We start from the raw sequence: 7,979 nt of genomic DNA on the forward strand, positions 1-7,979 counted from the left end.
TTGCTCCATATTCAAAATACTGATGTTTTAACCAGACCTGTTTTTAACCCAAATGAGTGTCTTGGTTAGTGGCTGTTAGTTGCTGTGAGATCTTTCTTCTTCCCATTGACCCTTTTGCAGAAGTCTATATCCTGAATCTAAAAAGCTCCTAATATTTTCCCATCAAAATCGGCACATTTCTATTTTACTCTTTCTTCCTCAAAAAGACAGAATTTGAAGACATACTTGTGCCGTAATAATCTTTTCCTTAACAAGCAATTTGAAATAGTACACAAATTTGTAGGAAATGCATTAAAGAGAAATAAATAGTAGGTTTGGCACCCTAAGGCCAGCAGCAAATGTATTTCTCATCTAATGACAAAATTTACTGTGCAGATTGGACAGGTAATCCTTGCAAACTTTCAAAGGTACTGGTGTACCATTAGCAAACAACACCCTAATTTTAAGAGGCTGCTTACATCTCTCTAATAGGTTCCAGAGGGTTCCTATTTGTCAGAAACATAAATTTTAAAAACCATGAATGACAGTATAACAGAAGTTAGAAAGGGAAGAGATCTATGATGTTCCACAACACATTCTCCTACTGAGGATTTATTTCTTTATTCTGATTTATCTGAAATGTTTGCAGGTGTCCTAATTCTAGCATTTTGAGAACCAACTTTTTAAGAATATTTGAAGAAATTATCTTGCTTTTACAACAGTGAGCTCTATTGGAAGTGGTTTTCCTTAGAGAGCAAGGAGTCTAAAACATCACCAATCTGTTCCTGTGTTTGGAAATCACTTACCTACCACCTGGGAACATTACAAACTGACATATGGTACCGTCATTGTCTGCCTTCTGGAAGCTAGTAGACAGTACATGAGAGGAAACTTTAGCTTAGTGAGCACTAGAGAATGCTAGAAACAAGAGACCCATGTTTGTTCCCAAGTGAAAATTGCCTTCTTAAATGATTCTTAAAATATTGAAGCAATAATTAGAGAACAGGAGGGATCAAGCTTGCCACACTACTTTTTTTAAAGGTAGAGACTTAAATAAGAAACAAAAGAGAAGAACAATTTAACACAATAAATAATTCAGCAGTGGAACTCATGGCCACAGAAGAACACATTTGTGGAGAGATTCAAAGCGCTACTAGATAAGTTCATGTAAGAAAAATCCTTAAATGGCTATCAAATATTAATACAGATGCAAACTCCAATCTAAGAGGCGCCTCTAGTGTGTTAAACAGACAGAAGTTGGGAGGATGTACTGATAGCAGTGCCAGTGTATGCTTGTCATTTTTTAATATTCTCTCTAAAGCATCCCCTATTAGACATTGCCAAAGATAGCAGGGAAGGTCGCCTTCTTGGCTGACCTGCTGTAGCTGTTCTGCGTAAGAAATGTTATTTGCAAAATCAGCAGTCATCATGTAAGCTGTGAATCTAAAAGAAATAGCAAGCTATTTACCTTTATTTATTAATTTAGTCATGCACTTTTATTTATGTGTCTGATTACAGCTGTAAATGCCAGATTATAGGATCTCACTTTCAAAACTTTTAGCTGAAGGACTTTGTAAGTATGAAACATACACTAGTTGTGTAAATAATGGATATATGGCACCTTATATGTGATAGCTATGATATAATTTTATACAGGCTCCAAATTTATTTCAAGACCTTTTAGCATCTTTGTTTATCAGCCTATATCTGTGCTGGTGGCATTAAGAGAAGGACATTTCCAATATACAGCAAAATATATTTGCTAAGTAGTAAATATAAGCAAGAATTCAGCTAATACCCTCAATATCATCAGCTGGAAATCTACAATAGTCACACATAACATGTTTTTTATTATTAAATTGATGGAACTAGTGAAGTAAAGTAACTTGCATACATCTGGAGAAGGAATGGTCCTGACAGCATAGGTTTTAAGCCCACGTGCATACCAAAGGTTGCAGTTGGTAACCTTGCAGCCAGTCTGAAATTAAGCAGATGGACTAAGAATTTACTAACATTTCAAATGCAAATGGTTTATTGATCCTGAAAGAATGGATAAAAGATGAATCTGCTGATTATGTTTCTGGAACTTAAGTGATTTTATTGGTGAAGAGCCTCAAGCCACAGGGCAAAAAACCCACTAGAATGGAGTCAAACCTTCCTGCTGGACTGCACCTCTTCTGCCCTTCTCTATGGCAATCGTAGTCATGTTTAGAGACCAGAACACTACAAAGGATAAAGAAAAAGCTTAGCCCTAAGCAATCTGCATGCATTTTCTTTAGTCAGTCCTTTGACTCTCACCTCTTAGAAGGACTAATGAAATCACCATTCTTTTGTATTTTTGGGGAAGTGTATATGCAGTTTGCCTAAGCAAACCTCTTAGCAGTTTTCATTGCTGCTTCAGAGCAGCAGTACGATGACACCAGCAAAGATAACTCCCTCCTTGATAGATAATCTTACATCACAGTAAGTGCTAGATAGCAGCAGGGTAGATCTCAGCCAAGTAACCCTTACCACTTCTTAAAACAGCTCTAACTGAGATGACAGTTCCATATGCTCCAGTCACATGTGGAGATAGCCATTGGCTTCTGAGAACATACATCGGCACAATATGGCTCTGAGCTGTGTTTAAGCTGGTGGACATCTGCAGCAAGGGTGTTCAAGCCCATATTGATGGTCTCTGCAACTCAGGTATGCCCTGCTCTGCAGTGCTTCTCACCAACATCTCTGTTTTTTGAACAGTGATGACAAACCACCTCTGCTGCCAGTGTATTCTGACTGGAAGCCTCTCCATGAGAAAAGGCAAGGAAAAGCAGAGTTACAGGGCCAGATCCTCAATTGGTTTTGATCCAAATGGCTCCAGTGATGTCAGTGAATCAACGTTCACTTTCATTACCAGAAGATAAGCCCTACTGTGTGTGTGAGGGAACTATTAACTTCTTTTCTCAAAAGCACATAGTGCTGCACATAAGGAATTCATAGTTCCTGAACAAAGACCCAATTTCCTCCTGCTTGATCTCACTATCCTTCAGTACAGACATAGCCTTAGCCTGCTCCTTCATGACCACACAACATTGAGTAGGACCGGGATTTAAACCGAACGCTGATAGATAACATTACCAGCCTCTGTGAGGAAAGAGATAGGAGTCAGTCAGCTAATGAATTCCTCCATAATGGAAGTAGTGCGTGGGGAAAACCACACAATGGAGTAGAAAAATATCTTTCTGATATTGATATACTCTTACAGGCAACACCTTGCAAAAAGGAACTAAATGACTCCAGGCTACACTCCTGAGTGTAGCTTCCCTGAGGAAAGCAAAAAGGGAGAACACTGAGTTAAAAAGCTGATGGATCAAAACTAAACATGGCAGAATGGAAAGGGAGGGGGAGAGGTGGCAGTGGGAAGGGGGCAGTGGAGAGAGAAGAAAACCAGCATTACTTAGAAAAATTGGAGGCATAGTTGGGACTGTGCTACATCACTGACATTTAGAAAATGACTTTCTGTTTGAATTTACGTCAGCATCCCCAGAAAGCACTTTGAGATATGCTGAGATATGCAAGAAACTCTTTTGCTCTACACTTCTGTATCCAACCCTTTTGCATGTTTTTTTTTAAGCTCAATTTTCTGTGTGGACAATGAACCATAAGATGCAAGTGAGAATCCTCAAGGGTAGTGGTTAAATGGAAATTCTAGCTTATTTTTCTAGGGTTAATAGCTTTGAACACATCATACTGGATTGTAAATATGGACCATTTCATACAGAGTAGTTGCAGGGTGATGGTAACAAGGAAAGCAGCCTGGAGCTCAGTTAAGGGAAGTTGTCCTTATTTCTTTACAAGAGGATAAATTTTTCCATCATCACTTGGGAAACAAGACTTTGAAAGTGACACTGGGTGAAGGAGGGAACAAAAACACCATGAAGGACTGGAGAAAGAATGTCTCTTCTTGTTAAATAAGAACTCCCTAAAACTTGCCTAGCAAACAACCACTTTATTGGCCCATTTTGTTTTCTCCTTTATATCAAAGCACCAGACTTGCAATGACAGACTAACTAGCAGCAGATTTTATAGTGGCCTAATGGTTAGGTATTGGCAATGGAAAGCCTGTGCTGCCATTGCCCATAGTGAACAACAAATCCACCAACTATCTTTAACTTTACTAGATTCTTAGTCAAAGGCATATTGCTGTCAGCAGGTCTCACACCAGGAAAATGTAATTTCACTTAATTTTTCTTTTACATTGGTATAATTGAAAGGAGGCTTAGGGCTTATAGTTTCCTTATTCCATCTTGATAGTATACTCAAGCTTTACTTTGGTCTCTTGCAAAACAACGGAGCCTAAATGCATTAACAAATAAGACCAAAAGACAGAAGTAATCAAATGGGTTGTAGGAAATAAAACCACTTTTGTGTCTTCAGAATCCGATGTGTTAAATTGGGAGAGCAGTAAGATTTATTTCTCTGTGCCATATCATCCAAAACCAGCATATCTCTCTCCAAATTTGGAATTTAATGCTAAAAAAGATTATTTACTTTCTACCTATCCTCATAAATAATGGACAAGGTCTAATTTCCAGTTCAGATTGATGATGTTAAGATTAACAGCAGTTTACTTGGTTTGGTATGCGAATGGGGAAAAGCCAAAGGACTGTCTATAAACAGAGATTGTGCAGTCTTTCCCCTCTTGTTGTAGTGGTTGCAACTATAGCTTTGGGTGCAGCCCATAGAACTGCCATTTTTTGATTATTAACAGCTGGATGTGTTTAACTGGATGCAAGATCAAGTTTTACCTCAACTGCTTCAGAGAAGGCAGGGAAGCAGGAATGCTGCCACATGCACATCTGCTCCAGAAATCCATTGCACACGAGTTGTTCTGTCACCTGGAGTGTGCACAACTAATACATTTTCCTGACTCCAAAAATAGAAGTAGTTCAAAGGGTTGCATGAAATGAACTGGTAGTCAGGTCAGAACACTTTCAGTTATCCTTGCCTAGCAAGCAATCTATTGCTAGATAAATTCTTATTTCCTGTAGGAGGGAAAGGGTTGCTCAAACTCTCCTGTTCTTCATGACACCAGAAAAGCACAACTTAGGACCTTCAATGCCAGCCTGTGACACAAGTGTAGGTTTCCATTTGATTTTGCTGATTTTTACAAGGAGAGGAAGGAGAATAGAATCAAAGTGGCTGGAGGCTTATCAAATAGCTAATAACATCCCCCTCCCCCCAAAAAAAGAGTCTTGATAAAAAGGAATATGTTCAATTTCATTTAATTTATAGCATTTTGAACAGAAAACTAGAGAAACAATGAACAGTAGAATGCCATCTGCTTTGATGACAAGACTGAAGGAAAGATGGTCATGTTTGACTACATTTGGTGACAACCTGATTGACAGCCAAGATCAAATACTAAAAAAACCCAACAAAAGTGTACCCTTCTCCTCTTCCCTGTATTAGAACGCAAGTCAGAACTCTGATTTACATTGCTTTTACGAAAAAGTAATATTAGTGTATTACTTTCTGCAGTTTTATTTCAAGTATGAATAATATAACATCATAGTTTTGCAGAACCAGAACCTAATACTCAGTGCCAGTTGAAACCAACATATTTTAGCTTTTGTAAAGGTTCAGAATTGAATATAAATTGAGCATAAAACGGACCTAGAAGCTGATGCTATTACAAAGAAGCTGCTCACATGACAAAAAAAATGTAAAGGAAGCACCATAAGTGCAACAAAATTAAACAAGTATGCTCAAAGTGAATAGCATCTGTCTGCAATAATGAAAAGATAAAATGAGGAAAAGGATCTACATCTAACACCCCTTAACATTTTCATTTGTCTGCTAGGCCTGATGCTTCAATCATCGCTTCTGGACTTTGAAAAGAGGTAGCAAAAGGCTGAGGTGTTTGGCAATTGCTTTCTTTATGCTTATCTGACTGCATCCTATCCTTTACAAGCATTAAGTTTATGTTTACACATATTTTAATTTCTTGATTTTTTTTCTACAGCCATATATTCTCTTATGATGAACCTGCCCAGTGGTATTTGAACTTGCTTCCTATATTCCTTTCTCTAATCTAAAATCCTATTATAATATTATTATGGCTTTTTATGGCCACTGAGAGGCCAGAAACTTGTGCTTCAAAAGCTATTGAGCCAGGAAACCTTGATGTCATTGCAGTTAATAGTAAATCACAGGTAGGGTGGGAGCTGTCCTTGTTTCAAGTTAAGCAGATTTTCTAGTTCTCTCAAACAATGTTTTTTCCATGATAGCTCCCAGCCAATGTAGTCTCACCATAATTTAGAACTGCTGTATCTAAGATGTCAAATAAACAGAGCAGGGAGTACATAACGAAGGTGGATTGCTGTTGCTTGGTACAAATTACAGGCTTTTTTATGTCCTCTGAGAGTGCTACATTTAGAATAACAGAGTGGATGGACCCAGAATGCCTCTTCTTAAAAAACCTTTTGCTTGTTTGAAAACTGGTATTACCTTACCTCTGATTACTCTTCTCTAGGCTATTTTTCACATTTTCCTTGTGTAGACTTCAAGGGGGTTTTCTACTGTGTGTATGTGCTTTGCAGGGAGGGAAGCATTGTCTTCCATTACTTATGTAGTATTGTTGCAAATGTACATTTTAATATGGAAATTCTCTGTGCCGTGATTCTCTGTACCACTCAGTGAGAAGTGTACTGTTAGTTTGCTTGTTTTACATAGGAAAGAAAAAGTTGAATACAACACAAAATGCATTTGTGAAGGCTAGGAAATAATATTTTTAAATCCTAGAGTGGATGTTACTCACATAGCCCTCCAGAATCACAATACTTTTTCAAAATGCAACAATACTAGGTTTAAATCTTTTATGTTTAAGGTCTGTAATTAAAATGAGATGAATATTTTATCCTCTGCCATATGATCACTCTAGGCTGTTTAATTTTAGACCATGAACCATATTTTAACTAATACATTAAAATGTAAGATATCATCCAAAATTACTTGGGTTTTTAAATACATTGATATATGGGTTGTGAACCTTACAAGGCACTTTCACTGTACCTCCATTTACTGTGAAATCCCTGCTCTCTCCAAGCTTATCACATTGTAAAACTGTATCAGAATTACATTATCACAGAGAAACCTGCAGAACTAAAGAGGTTTAATTTCTCAGAAAGTATCTGTCTGCGGGGAAATCCCACCTATTCCTGCTCTCTTTCTCCCAAAGCTGCTAGAATCCGTGTCTCACTTTGGCAACCTACACTATCCAAGGCAGGAAAGATAATGTCATGGAGCTGGTGCTCTTGCATCAAGACATTTAGATGCTCCAAAACACCTCCCACTGCTTTGTTTTCTTCCACTCATTGGCTCTTTCACTTGCTCCATCCTTACTTTTTCTTCTCTTTTTCCATTACAGATGATGCCAGAAGGATTTGAGCCTCCTTGCTTATGCAGGCTACAGCTCAGAATGTTTCCATCCCTTGTCATGGCACATAGGGTCACCCTCAATGAACGTGTGTATTGCTTTGCCAGATTTTGGGATGCTAGGAAAAATGACAATGTGTGTGTCGTGTTTGCGATAGGAATAATTGTTACACACTGCAACCAATTGCATTTGACTGAGAAGACTCAAATAAGCCTTAAAACCCTACCTTGAGTACTGCTGCAGAGCACAGTCTCTTAGAGGTTTAGACTAGTCTTCAGGACCAGGTCTTACTCTGGATTAATGCACAGGGTCACCCCTATGTAGAACTGCAGAGGTGAAATCTCACTCTCCAATATTACAGTTACTTTTATAGTCTCCTTGTTAGAATTGTCTGGCCTCCTTCACCTCTGCACCTTCAGGTGAGACAGATGGCAAAGAAAACTGGTGAAATTGTGTAGACTTAAAGGTGCCCTTCAGTGTCTGGCTTGAATATTGCAGTCCCTTTCAAACTTGTCTGTTCAGCACATTCAAGTCTGTGACCATGACAGGGAAAGAAAAATCTGCATTCTTGTATATATTTTCC

The sequence above is a fragment of the Manacus candei genome, unplaced genomic scaffold, assembly GCF_025592945.1.
Source record: "Manacus candei isolate 608988 ecotype Guabito, Panama unplaced genomic scaffold, ASM2559294v1 h1tg000026l, whole genome shotgun sequence".
In the NCBI taxonomy this organism is placed as follows: domain Eukaryota; kingdom Metazoa; phylum Chordata; class Aves; order Passeriformes; family Pipridae; genus Manacus; species Manacus candei.